General features: G+C 48.0%; 1 long non-coding RNA gene across 1 annotated transcript; it reads right to left on the bottom strand.

Moving 5' to 3' along the window:
• Nucleotides 1-21117: 21117 nt before the first annotated feature.
• LOC148119552 (uncharacterized) lies at nucleotides 21118-24391 on the bottom strand. Its single transcript, XR_015735101.1, has 2 exons — nucleotides 24100-24391; nucleotides 21118-22079 (listed from the first exon to the last, which is right to left on the bottom strand). It is a non-coding gene; the product is annotated as an uncharacterized LOC148119552 (long non-coding RNA).

The following is a 24391-nucleotide window of genomic DNA, read 5'->3' as shown; positions in this document are numbered from 1 at the left end:
ATCTCCCTGGAGATTTTAAGGTGGGGGGGAATCAATACTTCAATATGTAGATGAGCAAGCACAGTCAATTTCTCCAGAGAAAGACGATGACAAACTCAAGGAAAGAGGCGTTTTTTTTCGTTTTCTTCTCTGTTTTACTTTAATCAAGAGTGAAAGACACATTAAAACAACCTTGCGAGGGCTTCATTCCAGAAAAACCACGAAAAAGAGAATTGGCTGGTGTGGGTGCCACTTCCAGGAGAGGTGATCTACACCCCCCCCCGGGGGAGGGGGAGTGAGGGATGGCAGACTGCCCAGTGTGGACATTACGTGGGGCCATCTAACAATGTGTCCCCAAAGCCAAATCAAGATAAATGATGCAGGTGTCTCGCTAATGTGGATTTCTTTTGTGGAAATTGTCCAATAGGAGGGGAAAGGCACATGACAGATGCGGGTGAGGATGGGCGGGAAGGAGGGCAGACCCCTCCATGGCGGACAGGGAGGCAGCCAGGACGCTGCGCATAGCGCATCCTGAGGCTGGGTGCAGTGTGTTCTGGGGAGGGGGCATGCCGTGTGAAGTAATGTTCAGAGTGTATTTTTAAGCCAGAGAAAGGGAACAAAAAGATTCTTTTTAGCACGAGGGAAACTATATGCACATGTCCTGCGGGGGCCCAAGGAGTGCCCGGATGCCAGAGAACGGGGGGGGGGGGGGAGAGAGAGAGAGAGAGAGAGAGAGAGAGAGAGAGAGAGAGAAGCAGCAGCAGGTGCCCAGCACAGAGGGAGGCCTCCCAGGACTCACTATGAGAGTCTGCCTCTCCTTCACAAAGACTGTCACAGAGAGTGGCCCCCAGTCTTGGGCGGGCTCTGGGAAGCTGCCTGAGCCGGGAGACCTGGAATAGGTGATATCTCAGCTGAAAAGATGTTCTTACGGTCAGAGCTTCCCAACTGTGGCCTGGGCTGGCTCGTTAAGAAAGCCCAGTGTCTGGAGGTATGCAAGCACAGGTTGGAACAGTCACGCATGACTGGACAGAGAGATTATATGTCTCCTAGGATACCTAGATGATGCTAACAGACGCCTACCCATTCCAGCCCATATGTCCAAATAGCCCCATAGGAGAAAGAGGCAAATCCGTTTATTCATGAACCCTGGGGGAAGGAAAGAGAGAGAGAAAAAGGGGGAGAGGAAAGAAGAGAGGAGGGAGGAAGAAAGGGAGTGGGGGGAGAGGGAGGAAGGAGGGAGGGAGAAGAGGGAGGAGGAAAGAGTGGAGCTGGGCACTAAGCGTAATCCCTTTGTAAACACAGGCAGAAACGTGTCTTCCTAATTGAAAAGCCCAGGTGGACCGCTTAATCCAGTCCATGTTAATGAGACCAAACCACACTGAAGCGGTATCGACTGCAGTCGTCAGGATGCTGGGAGGAGACCGGAGGGTCTGTGTCGACGAGAGTACAGCCAGGACAGACCTGGTCCCGTGGACATCAGCCTGTCGCTTGTGTATTCAAACTCCATGTCCCCTGGAACAGGCAATCCAGTCACTCACCAGGGGCTGGAGGAGCTGGAGGGAGGCAGCACCTCCACGACCTGGATCTTGTCCTCCGAAAAGCAACAAAGTGACCTGAAAATAATATGATAATTAATAAGATAATGAGATAAAAAACACTCGCCCACACCGTGGGGCCAAGTGCAAATGTATTCTTTGGCTGATTTGCTTTTCTGTTTGATGACTTCAAAGAAGTCATTACCAAGACAAAACTGGGCCTCCAGGCACCGGAGGTGAGGCTGTACCCAGCCAGTTCTTGAGATCAGTATTCTTCTGGGCCTTGTTCTCACTAGACAGCCTCTTGTCATAGAGATAAACAAGGCAGCCAAGAGCAAGCGTGGCTGGGAGCCAGACCCCGGTCGTCTGGGCCTTCTTGAGACCTCATTGCCCCTCACCCAGACCTCAGACCACTGGGAGTTTCTTCAGCCGGACTGACCCTCCCCAGTCTGCCCTCCACCAGGGCTACCAGAATGTTCTTTCTGATTCTCATCTCTGCTCGTGCTGTGCTCCTACTAAGCACCTTCCATTCTCCTCTCCCCTCTGAGAGAGCTCAGCGCCTTTTGACTTCGCTCCACACAGGCAGCTCTCGCGGCACCTAACTCTGGCATCACATCCAACTCCCCCTACAGCACACACCCGAGGCCCCCGGCTCTCCGCAGAACTGAACCGTAGCTGCCACTCCCTGGCCACTAGATGTAACTCCATCATCAGGTTCAAAGGATTTGGAAGTGTCTGGTATTAGCCCCGACGCACTGTGAATCAGCGTCCAGCTACAAAGATGTTAACGTGAACGCCCCCATTTCTCTCGCGGTGGTTGCTGAACTCCTCGATAACAGGAAGTCTGAGGCCTAGGGCAGGGACCCAGTCAAGTAAGCTCAGAGGCACGGCTGGCCAGAGTGCTTCTTGCCTGCCTCTGAAGCAACAGTTCCCAGGATCCATATAATTCCTCTTATTTTACAAAAGAGGAAACAGGTCCAGAGAGGTCCTGGATCTGCTTGCAGCCCAAAGCGACGAGTGACTTAGGACGATATGGACCCGGCGCCATGGTCACCACGCTCAGCCTGCCGCCCACACCCTGCGGCCAGCGAACAGCCACCCTGAAACTGCTCTTTAGACCTCAATCTTCTTCTCCACTGGGCCCCAGGAATGGGATTTTTCTGGACCTTATTTACATACTGTGACTGGAAGCCGCCATTGAACCAGAGGACGGATGGCCTGGGGCTGAAGTGGCACCACAGCCCTTGAGGGGTGTCCCTCTTCTGTGAGTGACTCTGTCCCTTTGTCTATCAGGTCTGTGATATCTAACGGGACCTGGTGGCAGGGAAGGTCCTGACACCTAGAACAGGCTCCACAGTTGGAGGACTTTCAAGGGGTGCTGGGTGACTCTCCAGTATTATGTAAAATCCCAGGACAGCAGAGCAAAAGGCACTGCCAGGCCTTCGCCCCTGTGCTTGGAGAAGTCACCACACAGCAAGGGTCAGATTTGCAACAGCCTGCTCTCCAGCCTTCCCACGGTACTTTTGGTCCACAGGGGGAGAGGCGACTTTCTCTCCAAGTCCCACCTGTTATTCCATTGGCTCACTTTAAGAGCTAACCACGCCCATCCCAGCCACTTTTGACCCCTCCTCTCACTGCCATCTTCCTCTCTCTCTCTCTCTCTCTCTCTGGTGTGCGTGTGTGTGTGTGTGTGTGTGTGTGTGTGTGTGTGTGTGTGCGCGCGTGTGTGTATGTGTGTGTATGTGTCTTTGTTTTATGTTTGTCTATATCTCCCTTTTTAAGTAATAAAAGCTTTATTATATATTTATATTATATATATATCCCTTTATATTATAAAGGCTAGCTTTATGTATAGCCTTATGTCCATTTACTCTGCCGTTCACCGTATCCAGCCGCCTGACTCTGCCGCTCGCCCAGGGACCCTGTACTGCTCCGGCGGCAGCTTCTGCCTGGCTTGCAGGCTGCCCGGGCCATCATATCATGGTATTATTTTTTTAAAAGAACAAAACCACCTCTACTGCACTAAGCAGTCAGGCCTGGGGTGGCCCTGCTCTGCTTTCAAACAGAGATGGACAGAAATTTTGCATGTAAGCCAGAGACCTCATCTGGCCCGTGCTCAGGCTGGAGAGGTTGGAATTTCAGTTTTCCCCAGGGTCGGCTGGAAGAGCCCTGCCTTTGACAAGGTCGTAAAACGTGTTTACAAGAGAGATAAGGAGGAAGCTGGCAGCCTCGGGGCCCCTGTGGCCGTCTTTGCTGCCTTGAAGCATTCAGAGTAGAGACGTCCAAGAGGGAGCAGCCTGTGTCTGGCCCAGGGTCCCCCCGGTGATGATGGTCCATCTATTCTGCCTTCTAGATTCCTCCTCCTCTCTCCCACCATGGCACACGCCTGCAGATCCTGGCGGGGAGCCAGCCTGGACTTGCTGGTTACTCAGGGGTTGTTAGACAGACTCGCTTGTCTGTGTCCTTCATCTACCACTCAGCTTTCTCAGTGGATCCGGCTCTGGCATGCCCTCTGTTGTTTCCCTTTTTCTAAACAGTGGCATGATGCCCCGCCTCTTCGGCTCCATTCACACAGCCGGCCTTGACAGCCTCGTCCATCCCTCTTGTTCCCACACACATACATACATCCACATACATCCGTGCTGGCTGATAAGTTCCCCTTGTTCCCAAACACGGTCTTTCTCCTGGCTCTTCCCGCCGGCCAGATGCTCTTCCCCCAACCCTCTCTGCTGTCTGACTTTCAAGAGCTGGCTTCTGCATGGGCTTTGAGGACAACGTTTACCCATATGGATGATATCGATGCCTTTGTATACTTGTCTCATGGGCTCTGCCATGAGGTGACCACTGGTGGGATGGACGCTCACCTTTAGGTGTCATCTCCATCTGTGACAGGGAAGATGAGCTATACATGAGTATGGAGTCCCCTGGGGACTGCAAAGGTCAGTAAACACTGCAGAGGGTCCCATGGATCCAGCACCTCTGCTGCGCAGGGATAGAGAACTGATCTTCACATTCTAGGTACCTCCCATGCTGCCAGCCAACCAGGGCCCTAGGTGGGTCCGCTGCACACACTACTATAAAACTCAGAAAATACAGATGAGTTCGAGGTCGCTTTCTGGCTGAAGCCTCCCTTGGCAGGACTGTGGAAATGGGAGGTATCTTCCTAGCAGGGTTCTCTGTCTGTCCTCCACATCCCTGGGTGCTGGGACAGCGGCAGAATAGCTGAAATGTTAATTGTTGGAGCGAAATAGGCAAAGAGCCGCGGAGAGAGCAAACGACGCCACTCAATGGGTCACTGAGGAGCACACAGGCAGCTCAGCGGACCCCATGACTTTGCTGCTGCAGAAGAGGACACAAACAATTGCCTGTCCTTGATGTAATTGTCCCCTGGACAAAGGCTAGAACTGCAGCTCAGTAGGTAGGGTGCAAGCATACTGCCCAGCAAGTATAAAACAACACAAACAAGCAATAGAAACCCTGGGTTCAGTTCCCCACCAAGTCAGATGTTTGTAAAGCTCAGAAAGTGGAAACAGCAGAGTCAAAAGTTCAAGGTCATCCTAGGCTACCTAGTAAGTTCAAGGTCATCCTGGGCTACCTAGTAAGTTCAAGGCCAGTCTACTGAAAACCTGCCTTAAAAAACAACTGCCCCCAAATCAAGCAAACAAAAACCATGAAGGGGTAGGCGGGAAGCAAACTGCTTTTTTCCTCATTTACAAACCAACCCACAGTTTGGATTTCCTGCCCACCAGGCTCCTGTTCTTGCTTCCTTCGTTGTTGTTTGCAGAGCTGCCGGCTTCTCATCAGGACTGGGAAATCTCCTCCCAGCCCAGAGAGCCACCAGACACAGGATTCTGGTAAAACAGGCTGCTGAGCTGCTGCAAGCAGAGAGGGGCTGGTACCCCCTCAGCCACAAAGCCAGACTGACCTGCCAGCCCTAACCACATTCTGGGTCGGAGCAAGAGTCTGTGCACCCCAGGAAACGGTCCCTCCTCACAACAGTGTCAGGAATTAGGTGACAAAGAAAAAACGGGACTCAGAGAAGTGAAGTCACCCATCCAAGGTCACACAGCCCAGAGGCTGGACCAAGCTTCAAAAGGAGGGAGCCTATCTAGCTATTTGGACGTGTGCCTTCTTAGGGGGAGTCTCCCTTCAAGGTCGAGCTGGGTGGACTCCGCCCGGTGGCAGGGTTAATGGACACAAAACACAGGTCTGGGAAGCACGGGCAGAGTGAACCGAATTGCACCAGACACTTGAAGCTAGCTGATGGACAGATGACTCACATCCACGCAGCAGTTAGCATCGCCCCTGTGGTGGCTCCTGGGGAGTGGGAGGGAGTGGGGCAGACACTCAGAACGTTCCAGTCCCAGCAGGGGGCACAAGGGCAGACTCTTAGAAGGAATTAATAATACCCAAGGAATTCCTTCGGAACAGTGGGGGGGAATAAAGCTTCTTCAAAAAAAAAAAAAAAAAAGGCCTAATAGCAAATTTTCTGGATTTTCCAGCTAATTTGAAGGTACCTACTTGGAACATTTTCCTGTCAGAAAAGATTTTAAAATACATTCATTCAGCGTGACACGATAATTGGGCCTGGCTGTCTGATGAATGCCTTTTATCTCTTCCCCCAGCTATTGTTCAGTGGGATGGAGCCGATGGGCTGCAGTGGGCACTTTGTTAAACGCACAAACAGAGACACTTGGGACGATTCTGGTCACCGGAGACAGCAAGGTCTCAGAGGAGCAGATGGACGCTTATACCATCAAGTGTCCGGAAGTGGGGGCATTTAGTGGTTCGAGAAGGCATTTCCTCACTGTGCACGGAAGAAGACCAGGGTCCAGGGAGGAACAGGGAGTTGCCAGTGTCCCTCAACTTGGGGATGACTGAGGCGCTACATGGATCTGCGTTTCCCAAGCCAGACTCCAGGTCCCTGTGCCCTGCCTCATGAGGGGTCTGTGAAATAAGATACCGCAGCGGGCAGTGTATATCTGGGTCAAGCTGTACCTGTCCACGCTTCCCCTCTATTCCCCCCACCCCCACCCCAGAGATCCCGCCCTGTGGGCTGCGCAGAAAGACTGGGTGGCCCCAAGGGTTGCATTATCGTGGTGGAATATTTATTCCCCGCTGCGCAGTTACAGAAGCAACTATTTCCATCAGCCCTTCTTCCTCTCCACCTTTTATGTTTTCCTTTCCTTTAATGCTTTTGTTTTATCAAAGGCAAATTTCCAGGCCTGGCCATCTGACAGCCATCCGCAAAGGAGTCATATTTCTTTATCACCCCTAAGAAAGAGGGACTTGTTGGGATTTATTGTTTTTCAACTTTACGTCATTTTCCCGCTTACCGCTATTTTTCTTTTGAATTTGCTTCCGATTTATTGTTTAGAACCCAGAGCTGCTTCAGACGGTCTCGGAGCCTTCCGTATGTTAATAAGGTGCTTGGAGAAGTGCAGCTTGGGTATTCCTCCTCGGAGCAGGGCTATCCTTCCTTTTAAGAGACAGCTTGTCCTCAAAAATGCCCTTCATTAACATTTAACGAATAGAACAGTTTCCACTGGGATGAAGGAGTTGACATTTCCTCTGTTTTTCTTAGAAAACAACACAACATTAATCGTGCCCTCGAGGGACTGAGTTTTCCACAAAAGTGAGATAACAAAGGCCTAGGCTGGGAGTCCATACCTGGTTGCACGTGTTGCTATTTAGACAGGCATGCCTGTCTGCGGCTTTTCATGCATAATCCTCTTTCAGTGTTTAAAGTGTGTTTATGACATCTTACACGTGGCTGTGATTGCCTGCCAATGTGTAATTGGCTATGTGTATAGCTGGGCTAAGGCTCGTGTGTGTGTGTGTGTGTGTGTGTGTGTGTGTGTGTGTGTGTGTGTGTGTGTGTACTGTGGATATGTGCTGTCCATGTGTGACTGTGTTCATGCATAAATTTGTCTGCATATGCTTTAGTATATTTATGCACCTGGTATCTCTGCATACTGCTGTGAAAGTGGCTGCTATGTGTCTGATATCTTGAGCCTGGGCATCCAGTGTCTGGATATAAGCTCTGTGTGTGGGTTAAGTCTTTGTCCTGTTTGCTTAAGTGTTTGGGAGTCCTAAGGTTACACAGCTTTGTGTTCAGAACCCTTCATAAACATATACACAGCACCCTCCGGTGGACATTATTGGAATACACCCACAAACCAAACAACAAAAACCAGGCAGGCTCAGAATCATGCTGGATTCAAAACAGGGTTTCTGGTTATGAGCAGGGCCAAGTTTCTAGGATGTTCCTTGAGAAAAAGTGTTGACGGAGGCTGCTCGTTCATTCCTGGCCACCCAGACCCGAAATAACCAGACAGAAACTATATTATTGCAACACTGCTTGGCCTATTAGCTCATGCTTCTTATTGACTACCTTTTATACCTTAAGTTAACCCATTTTTATTATTTTGTGTTTTACCACAAGGCTCGTGGTTTACCAGTAACCTTCCAGGCGGCGGCTGGCGTCTTTCTCCCCTGACAGTTCCATGGCTTCTCTCTGACTCTGCCTACTCTCTCCTCCTCTGCCTGGAATTCCCACCTTGCCCTATTCCACGCAGCAATAGGCCCATAGTAGCTTCTTTATTAACCGATGGTATTGACAGCATACAGAGGGGAATCCCACATCAGAAGAGGGGTGTGTTGTGTTCTGGATACACTCAACAGAGAACTCCCTGGGCCCAGTACAGGCAGATTCCTCGTGGTACCACAAGGACAGGACTTTTTCTCTGGTTTGGGAACGGGATCCCTGGGCTTCCTCTCAGCTAGAAAGGAGTTATCTAGTGCGCAGAAACTAGCTTGTGTGCACATTTCTGGGACCCTGCCTTCTCTGTCAGCCTCCTCAGCTCCGTTCCAAGTATATATCCAACTCATTGCCTTTCAGGTACCATGTAAAGCCCCCACCACACACCCTGGTTTAGGAAATGGGACCCTTTCACCAGAGGTGATGTTTTGTTTCCCATTGCCCTCCTAAACTGTATGTCACAAACTTAGAGGCTAAAATGGGTCACTTGCCAAAAATGGGGCATCAAAGACCAGATGTGGTGGCTCAGACCTGTAAACCTGTTAAGAAGGAAAAGGCAGGAGGATTGTCAGGAGCTGGAGGACAGGCTGGTTACATAAAGAGTTCAAGTCCAGCCAGGACTACATAGTGAGACCCTGTTTCTAAACTAAAGGAGGTGTCCAGAAGCAGGGAGAGGATTGTGTCTTTGTCCTCACCACTTCCAAATGCGGCCTGGACTCCTTGAATGATTGCTCAGGTTACTTCCACCTTCTACCTCAGACCTCTTCCTCTGACTCCCAAGCCTTTCCCTCCCTTATGAGGCCCACTGGGAGTACCTGGAACCCCCCGCCCCCAACGCTCCAGCTCTTCCATCTCCAGATCCTCAGCTTTTCCCTGTGTGATGGTTTGAGTAAGAACAGCCCAGTAGGCCCCGTAGGCTCATATATCTGAATGCTTAGTCATCAGGAAAGGATGAAGATGTGTGGCCTTGTTGGAGGAAGTGTATCACCTGGGTGGGCTTTGAAGTTTCAGGAGCCAACCAAGCCCAGACTCTCTCCTCTCTCTCTCTCTCTCTCTCTCTCTCTCTCTCTCTCTCTCTCTCTCTGCCTAGGGATCAGGGTACAGAACTGCCCCATGTCTATCTGAGCGTTGTCATGCTCCCTGCCATGATGATCATGGACTAACTAACCTCTGAAACCAGAAGCAAGCTTACAATCAAATGCTTTCTTTTATAAGAATTGCCTTGGTCATGGTGTTCCTTCACATCAATAGAACGGTGACAATGACACCTGGACAGCAAAGCCACCTTTGTTTGAGAAGGGGACACTCATGGGATTGATGAGAAAGATGTGAACGTCTTGGGCAGTAGCATTTGACTGGCACAAATGCCCACTCTATGGGTTGACACTATCAGGACACTCACACCGGTGCTGTGTGTGGAATGTCCGTCCACCTTACCCGTCCTTACACCACTCCCTGCCTGTCTTGTTCTTCCCTCTCAACAGTCCAATGGGACAAGCATTGTTACTACGACTGCATCATAAGCACAGCTACCGCTATGGCTTGGATCCTGAATGTCCCCTCAAAGGACTGCATGTTGAAGGCTTGGCTCCCAGTCTGTGGCCCTACTGGGGAGCAGATGCTCACTGTAGGAGGTAGAGCCAGCGGGAGGAAACTAAGCCCTCGAGGTGTGCCCGTGTGGGGCATGCGTGGATCCTAGCTCCATTTCCCTTCCTCTTTTACAGTTTTTAAGAAGATTTGTGCAACAATTACTTACTTATGCACTTATTTGTACATGTGCAGGTACATGCCACCGCACACATGTAGAGGTTAGTGGCGGGCGGTTCTCTTCCTCCCGTCTGGGTTCTGGGGATTGTACTCAGGTCATCCAGAATTAGAGACAAGGACCTCGACTGGCCAAACTACCCCTCTTTCTGTTTTGTTTCCTTGCGTCCTGGGCTCCACGAGGTGAGCAACTTCTACCGTGATGGTCTGTGCTGCCATAGACCAACTGTGGACAAAACTGTGAGGCAAAATCAGTCTCCCTGGTTATCCAAACATTTTGCCACGGTGACAGAACCCTGACTACTGCTTCTGCTAGCCGGAACAATATTCTAGTGTCACATGGGTTCCATATCTGGGCTGTACTGGAGACAGACTTTGAACCCCACATCACCACACCTCAAAGCCACACTCTTCTCCCTGAAAGGATGTTGCTATAAGAGCCGAATTCCCATCTCACAGATGGAAAAGCAAGGCATTTGACAATAATTCGACATGCATCCATCAGCGTCTTGAGAACTGTGTGCATGTGATGGGCGGAACCATGCAGAGGCAATCCAGGGCATAAGGACATTAAAGCTCAAGTTTGTTAGGGTTTATGTTCATTAAGATCATTTTTTTTAGACAGTCCTGTGTCTTTCCTGCAATCAAGAAGTTGAGTGTTAGTCAGCATTAGTGGCACAGCATTTAATGCCAGCATTCAAGAGAGGCAGGGGCATTTCTGTGAGTTCTGGCTGTCCTGGAACTCTCTTGGTAGACCAGGCTGCTCTATTACTCACTGAGATCCACCTGTCTTTGCCTTCCAAGTGTTGGGATTAAAGGTATGTGCCACCACCATCTGGCCATTTTGTTTTCTTTTCTCTCTCTCTCTCTCTCCCTCCCTCCCTCCCTCCCTCCCTCCCTCTCTCTCTCTCTCTCTCTCCCTTTCTTTCTTTCTTTCTTTCTTTCTTTCTTTCTTTCTTTCTTTCTTTCTTTCTTTCTTTCTTTCTTTCTTTCTTTTTTGGAAAGACATTGTCTAAAACAAAACACCCCAAAACACCAAATTGACTACCTCCCTTACTTCCAATGTCACTGACCCTTTCTCCTTGGTTGCCCAAACCCTTACTCAAGCCTTGGCCCTTACAACCCCAGTCCAGCTTATACTCTGCAACTTTGCCTTTTTCAGAATATCGTAGGTGAACGTATAGATAATCTTTTAATTCTTTTTAAAAATTAAACTTTTATTTCAACATAACTAAATGAGGTATTGTTTACATATATTTGCACATCATTTACAGGCACTAAACCTGAGTTTGGAGGTATACAGTTCTATGAAGTTTCACACACAGGCATGTGACCACATGCTAGGAAGACCGCATTCAAGACTCAACCATTCTATTGCCTCAAAAGGTTCAGGACTTGCCTAGCCTGCACACTTGACCCCCAGCATTATATAAACCGAGTTGGTGGTACACACCTGTAATCTAAGCACTTGGGAAGCAGAAGGATCAGAAGTTCAAGGCTATCCGTTGTTACATAGCAAATGTGAGGCCATCTGGGTTACCTGAGACACTATCTGGGAAAGAAAACCAATCTCAGGCTGGAGAGATGGCTCAGAGGTTAAGAGCACTGACTGCTCTTCCAGAGGTCCTGAGTTCAATTCCCAGCAACCACACGGTGGCTCACAGTCATCTATAATGAGATCTGGTGCCCTCTTCTGGCATGCAAGCATGCATGGAAGGAATGTTGTATACGCAATAAATAAATAAATCTTTTTAAAAAATTGTGCTGCATCTTAATCTTAAAGAAAAGAAAAGAAAAGAAAACCAATCTCCTGTGCTTTGGGGCTGCGACTCTTTTTCCTGTTTTCAGCCAATGTCTGCTTTCTGTTTCTATGATTTTATCTTTTCTAGAATCTTGTACAGAGGCCATCATGTAGTTGGAGGCCCCCTGAGGTTCTAGAATGTCCTACACAGGCCATCATGCAGTTGGAGGCCCCTGAGGTTCTAGAATGTCCTACACAGGCCATCATGTGGTTGGAGGCCCCTGAGGTTCTAGAATGTCCTACACAGGCCATCATGTGGTTGGAGGTCCCCTGAGGTTTTAGAACGTTATGTAGAGGTCATCATGTGGTTGGAGGTCCCCTGAGGTTCTAGAATGTTATATAGAGGCCATTGTGTAGTGGGAGGTCCCCTGAGGTTCTAGAAGGCCATATAGAGGCCGTCACATAGTTTCCTTCTCTGGTCAAGCAGTGTCCCATTGTTCTGACGCACCACGGTGTGTCCACTCACCTCTTGACAGGCCGGCTGCTTCCTGCTGTGGTATTCACCAGAGTGGCAGTTCTGAGGGATTCTTACGACACTGCCTTTTTTTTTTTTTTTTTGAGGATTTTTGCATCTGTATTAATGAGGAAATTTTAGGCTATAGCTTTCTTTCTTTAAGAAATGTCTTTGATGGTGGGGAAATGTCAGGCCTCTAAAATGATTGAGAAGTGTTTCCGCCTCTTCTATTTTTGTGTAGGATGGTGTATTATTTCTCCCTCAAATCACTCGGTATTAGGATTTTTCAGCAAAGCCATTAGAATCTGGGGCTTCCTTTGTTGGAGGGGTTTCAGTTTTGAATTCATTTTGTGCAGTCGGCATAGGGCTTTTCTTGTCGGCTTCCTGAGGAAAGCGTTGGTAGTTTGTGCCTTCCAAGGAGCTGGCCCTTTTCATCTATAGTATTAAATCCATGAGAAAAGTTGAGGGGAAATTAACACTGGATTAACCACACACACGTGTGAACCGCTCACCTAAGAGACACAGAACAAAGAACAGAAATTCTGGCCCAGGAATTTATCAGAAATTCATGAGAAATGTTACGAATTTCTGAAAGGAAACAGATTAGTAAAGTACAATCTTGTATGAAGATAATGAAGCAATGGAAATCTTACTCTAAGAAATTGGAAATCGCGTAAATGTCAACGAGAACGAATGCGCTGTTATCTTGATAGGAGGGAAAGCGTGCAGTGTGAAAACACGCACAGCGGATCCAGAAAGGACCATCACAAAAGAGGTTTTTTGTCTGTGGAATACTTTTCTTCTTCTTTTTTGTCCCCCAAATTTCCAGTGCGTGTTTGAATGTGTGTGTGTGTGTGTGTGTGTGTGTGTGTGTGTGTGTGTGTGTGCATGTGTCATTGTGCGTGAGTAGTTTTTGAGACAGGGTTTCATGTAGCCCAAGTTGGCCTCAAACTTTCCACATAGCCCTGGATGACCTTGAACTTCTAGTCCTCCCCCTCTCTTCCTAAGTGCGGAGGCTCCAGGCCTGGGCACAGAGCTGCGGATCCAGCACAGGGCTTTAAGCATGCTAGGCAAGCGTTCTGCCAATGGAGCTCCCCTCAGCCTCCTGCTATATCTTCTAATGAGGAAAAAATCTAGTAAGGGGGGAAGTCAAGATTTTCCTTTGTCTCTCGTAGAACACGGTTAGTACTCACATAGAAGACCCTCAAAAAATGCAGTGATGAGCTAAGCATAGTGGCTCACATCTGTAATTCCAGCCCTTGAGCTAGATAGCAAGATTCCTGTCTCAAAAGCAAGCAAACAAAAATGAAAAAGAAAACACCATCCTCAAACAAAACCACGTAGTAATGCACCAACTGATGGAGTCTGAATGGTGTTGTCCCAGATATTCGTTGTTTCTAGAAGCTTCCAGTCTACCATGTCTTCTAATGGCCTCCACCGATGCCTCTATCCTCTACCTGCACGACTGGGTCCTTGGTTTCTCTTCTGCAGGCATGGACTCAAGGTGTCACTTCTCGTCACTGACATTCTGCCCCACAAGCCTCTTGTGGGGGATTCTCCTCCTGGTTCCCAGGGGCCTACCTCAGGCACCCAAGCTCACAGGTCCTTCTTCTCTTTGGAAATAATGCCTGAATCCCGGCTGTGAGCATCCCATCCTCCCTCTTGCGGACATTACCTTCAGGAGAGAGGAGGGTCGGGGAGAGCAGGAAAGAACCAGGAGACAGCCTTCCGGGGAGAGCAAGAAAGAACCAGGAGACAGCCTAAGTAAGATCTTGACTTGGTAGTAGAGCGGTAGCTGAGTCCCAGTGTCCCCTGCGCCACTGCATAACGCTGTAGTGCACGTGCGCCACTGCATAACGCTATAGTGCACGTGCACCACTGCAAAACGCTGTAGCGCACGCATCCTTGGATCAGGAACCGCAGTCTGCAGCTGTCTGGACTTAGCCTTCTGTCTCAGTTAGGGTTACTATTGCTGCGATGAAACGCCATGATCAAAAGCAGCTTGGGGATGAAAGGGTTTATTTTGCTCGCAGTTCCACAAAACAGTTCGTCATCAAAAGCAGTGAGGCCAGAAACTCAGACAGGGCAGGAACCTGGAGGCCGGAGCTGAGGAGCTACTGCAGAGGCCAAGGAGGGTGCTGCTTACTGGCTTGCTCCTTAAGGCTTGTTCAGCCTGCTTTCTGGTAGCACCCGGGACCACGAGCCCAGGGATGGCCTCACCTACAACCGGCTGTTCCCCATCAATCACTAATTTATAAAAAGGCCCTACAGGCTTGCCTACAACCTGATCTTATGGAGGCATTTTCTTAATTGAGGTTTCCTCCTCTCAGATGACTTTAGTTTGTGGCAAGTTGACATAAAACCACCCACACACCTTCCTCTTGACATTGTCTCCCCTCATGCCTGTTAGCCACAGTCAGAGAGGTCCATGACAGCCATGTCCTCCCAAAACCACTGTCCCCCTACCACGAGGATGGCTACCCTCTGCTGGGCCTGGCCCCCTACAGGTGGACACTGGGCTTCTCGGGACCTGACTCACTCTTCATCCTGAGCAGAAACACTGACAAAGGCTCCTGTCCTCTGCCATGAGGCACTTCCTGTGGGGGGGGGCTCTTCTACTCCCACCTAAGATCTACATAGTGGAAGGAGAAACCTCCTCTGAGTTGTCCTTTGATTTCCACATGCTCACATAACACATACGCACCCATGCACACACACATATAAACAAGCAACTAAATAGAAAGACCACTTTCTTAAAGGCAAATTATTTCCTTTGAAATATAATATTTTTAATTGAAAATAGATTTTTTCAGACACTATATTCTGATCAATTCCCCTCCCTAACTCTTTCCAGATCCTCCCCACCTCCCTACCCACCTAAATCCCTACCTTTTCTTTCTCTTTTTCATTAGAAAACAAATAGGTATCCTAAAAAAATACTAATAATAAAATAAGATAAAAACAAACAGAAAAAATAGCCAAGGAAAAAGCCCAAGAAAAGCATATACGCACAGACACACATTTGCACACACAGAAATCTCATAAAACCACAAAATCAGAAGCCATAATATATGAGCAAAAGACCTGTAAGGTTTAAAAAAAAAAACAGACAAACATTATGAGGCAAGGAAGCTCCAAAAATAAATACCATTGAGTTTGCTAGTGTTGGCCGCTTACTGCTGGGCATGGGACCTGCCCTTAACTGTGGTTTATACACCCAGTGAGAAAACTTAGTTTTCATTTACTAATTTATTAATTGGAGATAGCTTCTGCATTAGTGTTTGTGTCCACTTCCCCTCTCAGCACAGAGACACCACCTGGTACCCACCTGTCATGCAGGTCACGGTCTCTGTGGGTTCATACACACGTTAGTCCTGTTGTGTCGAGAAGGCCCTGTTTCCTTGGCATCTTCTGTCCTGTCTGGCTCTTACACTCTTTCTGCCCCATCTCCCTCAGAGTTCCCTGAGCCCTGAGGGGAGGGATTTGATGGAGATATCTCATTTAAGATTGAGCGTTCCAAGGTCTTGCCGTCTCTGCCCATGGTGCAGCTGTGGGATTCTGTACTAGTTACCATCTATAGCAGGAGGAAGCGTCTCTAAGGATGGCTGAGCAACACACTGAGCTATGAGCATAGCAGAATGTTACAAGTTATTTTTTTGCTATGTCTCTTTAGCAGAACGGTAGTTTTCCCTGTGATCCAGTGACTTATCTAGTCTCAGGTTTTGGGCCACCTGAGCAGGGTTCAATCTCATGCAGTGGGCCTTAAATCCAATCAGATAGTGGTTGGTTACCACCACAACTTTTGTGATGCTTTTGAACTTGTATATCATATAGGCGGGTCACCATTGTAGAACACAGGGTTTATAGCTGGGTTGATGTTTACCTTTCTTCTCTGGTAGCGTGCAGAGTACCTTCTAGACCACGGACACTAGTCAGTGGGGGTGAAGATTCTCGGTAGGCGCGAGTTTGGCATCTGTGTCCAGTGAGTTAGGTAGCTGTTGTCTTCAGCCCTTATCATCAGTTTGTTGAGAGCAACCAATAGCCTTGGCACTAGCCTGGGTTGTTTGGGGGTTTCCTTGCCCCATTGGCCAACAATTCAATTATATGTAACCTGGCCCTTGAGGTCTCATTTGGCAGTGAGTGACATCTATCTGGGATTTTGTTTCCCCTTTTATTTGGTGATTCCATTTTATATTTCTTTCATATATATATATATATATACATATATATGTACATATATACATATATACATACATATTTTAAGAAGCTTCTACTGAAGTAGGTTTCCATATAGCTCCTCAAATGGCCCTTAGTTTTAGCCATTCTTCCCAACAGTCCCTCCTTTCCCATCTCCACTTAATTCTCCCAGTCTAGTCTCCTTTCTCCCAGTCCATTCACTAATAACTAAATATCTATATGTTATAGTCCCCGTTTCTTAGGAGAGACTTCCCTCCCACCTAGTTCCTTCCTCTGACCTCTGTGTTACATGGGTTGTAGCCTGCCTATCAAAGACTGTCTCATTCTCACCAACAGACAGGCCGTTCAAACAAAACTAAACAGAAATCCTGGAGCTAAATGACATCATAAATCAATTGAACCTAACAGCTATTTACAGAATGTTCCATCCGAACATGAACAAATACACCCTCTTCTCTGCAGCTCATGGAACTTTCTCCAATACTTTCACACATACTTTCACACATAGCAAGGCTCAACAGATGCAAGAGCAATGAAATAAGCCCTGCATCCTAGCTGACCACCGCGGATTAAAGCTGGACAACAACAGAAACAACAGAAAACTTACAAACTCACGGAAACTGGACAACTCACTACAGAATGAGAAATGAGTCAAGACAGATATTAAGAAAGAAATTAAAAACTTTTTAGAATTGATGAAAACGAAAACCCAATGTACCCAAGTCTAAAGGACAAGATGAAGGGGATTCTATGAATATAACTTCTGAAAAACAGTTGGAGAGATGGGGCTGGAGAGACAGCTCACTGTTAAAGTATTTGCTGCTCTTCTGGAGAACCCAGGCTCCACCCTCACCAGGCAACTAACAGCTGCCTGTGACTCCGGATCTGGGCGATGCCACAGCCCTGGCACCTGCACTCACATGCACATGCACACGCCCACACGTGTGACAGAGTGGTCAGCGAGGAGTCAGGGTGACTTCAGACGCCTCACTAGGCTGGGCTAAAGTTAGAACCCATGTGTCAGTCCCTAGACCTGTCGATGGAGACAGTCGTGCACAGGCCTCTGTGGGGTCCAAGGTGGCTCCAGGGCTCTTTCTTGAGTATCCAGTTTCCAGCCGAGGGCTCTGGCTCCCAGCGAGCAATGGCGAAGCGCTCACGGAGCAGTGCGGTGAAGGGCTGGGTGGCAGAGGATTAGCTTCTGGGCAGGGTTGGCTTAAAGGATAGGCTCCCTCAGACCTGCTGCTGCTGAGCCCCAGGATTATTGTGATTTACAGCCCTGCTTCTCTTCAGCAGTGCTTGAAAGACACTTTATCTGCAAAGCCTTGTGGTGCTCAGGGGAGCAAGGTCTGGCTCACAAGTCAGGGGTGGGCCTAGGGCGGGGATAGCAAGATTAGAACCTTTCTCTTGGAGCCTACTGGTGCCCGTGGGTAAAAGAGACCCTGCAGACCTCAGTATCATCCCCAGGGCTCTGTGACTTGGATTCTCTACATGGGGGAGATTGAAAGTGTGGAAGGTGTGTTTTATCTGGTCTGCAGAGAGTGTTTAAAGTCTTATTAATATTTAATATTTAATTAATATTTAAGGCCTAATATTTAAGAAGAGTTGGGATAGTAAACTCAAGCACTGTTGTTGGGGTGTAAGTGGATACACCCCTCCTGAAAGACTGGTAGATATTTTTCAACTAAAAGCCAAATGCAGGAACGCCTGATGCCCATCCAACAGAAATGTGCGCATATGTGTGCGCATATGGGCACCGAATGGCAAGTACCTGAAATGGCACCAGGTGTAATAGACCCAAACTGGAAACAACCTACACGTCCATCAACAGTTGAGTGGATGATTACGTGAACTGGAGGATAATCATTCAAATGCTAAGGCTGCACAGCAGAGAGGAGGAAGGAATGGTGGCCCTGTGAATAAATCTGATCTGTGCTTAGTAGAAGAGCCAGACTCCATGCCCTGTGAGTCCCTCTCACAGAACTCCATGTTTATAACGTTTGCAACCAGGGAGAACTAGTTCATGGTGTCAGAATTCTGGGTGGACAGTTGCTTGCAGGGTGGATGTAATTGGAAGGGCACCCCAGGCTCCTGGGTACCCAATTCTGACTTGTGACCTCTGTGATGGGTCTCCACATATCTAAAGAGCCCTTGAGGTGACCACACACTTAACTGACTCGAGACATTTACCTGTTCTCTTGTTTGTCTGATCCCTCTCTGTCTGACTGGTGATTCCACTCCATCCTTCTTCCCAGAGCTCTCTTTAAGTCCCACCTAACCTCTTCCAATCTAGCTATTGGTCATTTAACCCTTTAGTAAACCAATGAGAGCAACACACCTTCACAGTATACAAAAAGGTTGTTCTACAGCAGGGAAGCAATGAACCTGGGCACAGTGTAATGCCAGCTTCTTAAAGGCTTGCCTGGGCCTGGAGGGTTCATGGTGTGTGTGGAGCACATACATGGATGTTGGCAGCTGGTAAGGAGATCTCAGCTCCATGCAGTGTAGTTACCTCCAAAGTCAGATGGGTAGGTCAGATGGTGAGGGACAGGCCACCATGTGAACCGCATGCTATTGGTGGCACAGATCAACCCTATTGTCTTAGTTAACTTTTCTATAGCCGTGAAGAGACACCATAACCAAGGCAACTTATAGATGAAACAGTTTATTAGGGGATCACAGTTTCAGAGGGTTGGAGTCCATGACCATCATGGCAGGGAGCATGGAAGCAGGCAGGCATGGTGCTAGAGCAGTAGCTGAGAGCTTCCATCTGAGGGGGAGAAAGAGAGAGAGAGAGAGAGAGAGAGAGAGAGAGAGAGAGAGAGAGAGAGAGTGCTGGGAATGGTATGGGCTTTTGATACCTCAAAGCCCATCCCCAGTGACACATCTCCTCTAAAAAGGCCATACCTCCTAATCCTTCCCAAACAGTTCCAGTAACCAGGACCAAGAATTCATAGAGGCCATTCTTATTCAAATCCCTACACCTAATATTACATCAGAGGGACAATAATATATGGTTAGGGTTTTCTATCATAGGGCCGAGGGAATTGGGGGCCACATGAAATTAGGTATATCATTCTTGTTTGTTTTTCAACAAAATCAGACTCGTGTTATAACTTGGTGTCAGAGTGCTTGCCTGGCATGCACGAGATCCTGTATTCCATCCCCAACAGAAAACAAAAACTCTCTAAACAAAACAAAAAACCATTACCATCCTTAATAAAACAATTAAATTGTCATATACACTAAACTATTGTATAAACTAGCATGCTTGTGTTCCAAGGGCTTCCAGCCAGATCACAGATGACAGTGGAACCCATACAGAAACATGAATGAGAATCATCCTGATGTGCTGGACTGAGTAACAGCCCTCAAAGTCTCAGGATCCTGCCTTCAGTAACCTGGGAATGGTACCTCAGATGGTCAAGGGTCTTTCCAGACACAGTTAAGCTACAGATCTGGAAGTTAGGTCTGGTGAGAGGGATAGGGGAGTAAAGGTGCTTGCTGCCAAGCCTGATGACCTGGGTTCAATCCCTAGAACCCATATGGTAGAAGGAGAGAAATGAATTCTGCAAGTGTCCCATGTTCATCACACATGTATTGCGACATGCACCAGCAATACATAAATACATACATACATACGTACATACATATATGTACATAAATGTGGTTTAAAAGGTTTTTTTTAATTTAAATTTTTTTAAATCCCCAAAAGTTAGAAGGTTATCTTTTATTAGCCAGGTGGAGCCTGAATGCAGTCTCCAGTGTCCAAATGAAAAGAAAGGAGTGGAAAAAAGAAACACAGACAAGAACAACTCCAGCAAGACGTTGCTATGGTCTTTGAAGAGAGAAAAGGGGGTCACATGTAAAGGAATACCAGTGAAGCAACTACAGCGCCTGAAGAAGGCAAGGGAACAGTCCCCCCCAAGCCTGAGAAAGGAACATGGCTGCCCTCATGTCTGGGCTTTGGCCCAGTGAGGTGGATTTCTGACCTCTAACTCACAGGCTGTAAGGGATCAGAAGTAAGTTAGAAACCAGAAGTTGTGTCTTCTTTCTCCTCATCTTCTTTCTCTTTCTCTTCTTCTTCCTCCTCTTCCTCTTCTTTTTCCTCCTCTTCTTCTTCCTTTTCAGCAGCCATCACAAAAGAATATACTGTTTCATCCCTTGGTACAAATGAGCAAAGCCGAGAGCAAGAAATTCCACCTAGGACTGCAGGGCTGAGTGTGCCCAAGATTCCAGGTCTGGAAGATTTTACTAAAAAGGACAGAAAATGTTCTACACCAAAAGCACCTTTGCACATGTCCTAGTGACACCAAGTGGCACTGTCTTCCAAGTCACTCAGTAGTGCGAGGCTTGGGGGAAGGAGAAGAGAAGCAGTTTGAGAAAGAGATGCTGAGACAAATAGTCCTTCAGGCAAGGCATCTATTGAAGCAGTCATAGGCAGCAGCGGGAGAGGCCCTGAAATAAGAAACTTCAGTCCCAGCAGATGAAGCAGGGTGTTTATTCTTAAAGGTTTCCAAGGTGGGCTAGAGAGATGACTCAGTGGTTTACAGCACCGTTGTTCTTGCAGAGGACTCGGGTTTGATTCCCAGTACTGCAGGGTGGCTCACAACCACCTGTAATCCTAGTTCCTGTAATCTTATGCTCTCTTCTGGCCTCCATGGGTACCAGACACATACACAATGCATAAACATACAGGCAAAACACTCATACATATAAAATAAATAAATCTAAAAAGAATAAAAACAAAAGGATCCTGGGGGAAAGGGAGATCTTTGTGTGTCAGAGATGCAGTCTGTCCTAGCTTGCTCCTCTATTACTGTGATAAAACATTGTGACCAAAAGTAACTTAGGAGACAAAAGAGTTTATTTCGGCTTACACCAAGTTCCTAGTGCATAGGAAGCCCTCAGTGAGTATTCCTCAATACTGGACTTCAGTCCAGACTGATGAGTCACCTTCCGTGGCTCTGTGTTGTGTAATCCCCCTTTAAAAGCCTCAGAGTGAAGGGGGAGGTCCCACACGTCACTGATATCATATCATTTTCAGGAACATCAAAACCAAACTTCTCAAGTTCTCGGGAGACACAAGATAGGGTCGACTCAGGAGTCTGTGTCCCTCTGTCTTTGTCTGTGGTGTTCGGGTACCACACTCAAAGCTCAGAGCAGGTGCATGGGCTAATGTCACCTTGACAGTTATGTGACTTTCTACCCACTCCACGTGCTGTACAGTTACACAAGAAACTGCCCATGTATGGTTATTCTGCCCTGTCAGGCAGTGCAAAATTCCAAAATCCTCCCTCAGGTTTCTCATAGAGAAGAGCAGCATTGTAGCCCCGAGGATTTCCTTGTTTAGGTGTGAATACTTTGCCTGAAGAGGGCATCAGATCCCACTATAGATGATTGTGAGTCACTGTATGGTTGCTGGGGATTGAATTCAGGACCTCTGAAAGAGCAGCCAGTGCTCTTAACCTCTGAGCCAACTCTCTAGCCTGGCCCTGAGTTTTTAAAATAATTGTTTGCCTCTTCCTCGCTCAGTGGTGCTGACACTCTCCTAGAGAAAGAGTTTTGTAGCTCTCAGGCTCTTCAGGGGGAGACTGCGGAGGCTTTGAGCCAAGTAATCAGGAATGAGGGGTGCAGCCCAGTCAGTTCAACTTCTACAGAATTGTGAAACCTGTCTTTGTGCACTGCGGAGAATGAGGATAATTGTAACAGAGCTTCAGATTTTAGTAGGCCCCCGGGGACCTTAGCACAACTGTCTCCAAGATGGAAGCACCATTCAGGCCAGAAAACTCAGCACATAGAGAGCACCACCTGAAAAAGGAAAACAAAGACCTGATCCATCAAAATCCAAAGTTCTGAGACAGTCTCCAAATATACTATATTTGGTATTTGTTTTGGCTTCTGTAGTTCTGTTTCTGGCTCACTGTTCCTATTAACTGCAGTATGTCAACCAAAAATATGGGTTTTGTGCTTAAAAACTCACCCTGAGGAAGGCTACTGGGATCCCGAACACCCAATAAAGACTGATAAAGATTTTCTATTGGCTTAAGCCCATGTCCAAACAGTCAGTCTTCTCTGGTGAATACCCACAACACAGTGACTCAAGAAGACAGTGTAGGTGAATACCCAGCTCTGGTCAGCAAACCTGTCCCCTGTCCATGTTCCGTTGTCCAGGATGTGTTTTGATTGAATGTAATCTGGGATGTCTCTTTTATCAGTTGCTGGGCTGCCCAAGCCCTCTGTACCCCTCCCCTTCCATTTTCCTTCTACTGTGAAACAAGATTGAGCGATGATCCACTCTCTCCCTCTGGGCACTGTGAAGCCTGTTAAATAAACATGTCTATTAAAGGCGTTGATCTGTCCCCAGCAGGCAGTAACTGCACCTCCAAGGCTGCAGATGCCATGGCTTGGCTGTGGATTTACTCTCCTACTCACCGGGCTTTCTGCCTGGCCAAGGAGGCAGGCCCCATTCTTCCTCAACTTCCCTCTAATCTGCTGTGTTATGGGGAAGGGAAAAAGAGGCCAGGTGGGGGGAAGAGGGCAGGGGTGTCTTTAATAATACTGTCAGATGCTCACACTCCTCTTATGCCTGAGAGGCATAAGAGCCTCTTTGGTTCAAGTCACAAATGACCAGGCAGGGTTCCTTTATAGATAGAAAACCTCACTGTAGCCAAACAAGCGCATTACCACAAAGGGCAAGCAGCCAAGATCTGAGACCTGGGATGCAACTCCCCACCACCACACCTCCAAACTCTGGCATCCCAGCCCCCTACCCCTAATCCTCCGCAACACTGGCATGCAAAGGAGTGAAGCCATGGAGCTCATGAGATGGCTTAGTGGGTAAAGGCACTTGCTACCACGTCTGACTACCTGAGTTTGAACCCTGGAACCCACACAGTGGAAGGGGAGAGCTGACTTGGACAAGTTGTGCTCTGACTTCCACACCCTGCTGGGGCACATGCATGTACCTGACCCTCAGAAGATAAGTCACAATTTAAAAAAATAAAAATAATAAACGAGGGCACTGGGAGGTAACTCGGAGGTTAGGAGCCTCGTTATTGCATCTTGGGTTCAACCCCAAGCACCCACAAGGTGGGGTTCACAGTCATCTGTCCGTTCGGTTCCAGGGGATCTGATGCCATCTTCTGCCTTCATCAGGCACCAGGCACCCACAGAGTTCACACACACACACACACACACACACACACACACACACACACACGTAGATGAAACACTTGGACACAGAAAATGAATAAATCTTAACAAGTTAAAAACAAACAACAAGGGGCTGGAGAGATGGCTCAGAGGTTAAGAGCATTGCCTGCTCTTCCAAAGGTCCTGAGTTCAATTCCCAGCAACCACATGGTGGCTCACAACCCTCTGTAATGGGGTCTGGTGCCCTCTTCTGGTCTGCAGACATACACACAGACAGAATATTGTATACATAATAAATAAATAAATAAATATTTTTTTTTTGAAAAAAAACAACAAATAAATAGAGTAAAGCCTGGCCCAGTATGGCAGACAGACATGAGGCAGAGTTTTGGTTGGGGAAGCTGGGCCCTGGGAGGACAGTCAGCAGCCCAGCTCTTTCCTCCAGCGCGGCGAAGGATTTCTCACCCGACCTGGCAGAGACCTATCTTGTTCCTGTCTCTGAGTCTCTGTATATTCCTTCCTCCTTAATGTCCCTAGGCTTCCTCAGCCTGGGACCAAAGCTGGGCAGGAGGGGAAGCTGAGAGCCCCTTGACCTTTCAGGGACCACAAGGGGATGGGGTCAGGTAGCTCCTTTCACTTAGTTTGATGTCAGCCTTCTGAGAAAGATTTTACTCACATCCGAGACTCATGCCGTCGCCTTCCCTTGAAGGTAATAGAGTACACATTGAGGCTGATAACCTGGGGTACGGTGGCCAGGCTCCTCCATTCCTTAGGCCCACTCTCCCCTGTGGGTCCCTCCTTCTTGTCATGCCCAGCATTCTGGTCTTGGGAAGAAACAGCCCGTGATCCGTGGCCTATGTAAACAGATGAACAACGGGGAAGCCTGTATGCTATTCCCAGATGAACAACGGGAAGCCTGTATGCTCTTCCAACCCTGGAGCAATTTATTCTGTAAACCTGCAGCTGAA

This window comes from Myodes glareolus, chromosome 16 (assembly GCF_982192425.1).
Source record: "Myodes glareolus chromosome 16, mMyoGla1.1, whole genome shotgun sequence".
NCBI classification, from domain to species: domain Eukaryota; kingdom Metazoa; phylum Chordata; class Mammalia; order Rodentia; family Cricetidae; genus Myodes; species Myodes glareolus.
This window is presented reverse-complemented; position numbering and strand designations above follow the sequence as displayed.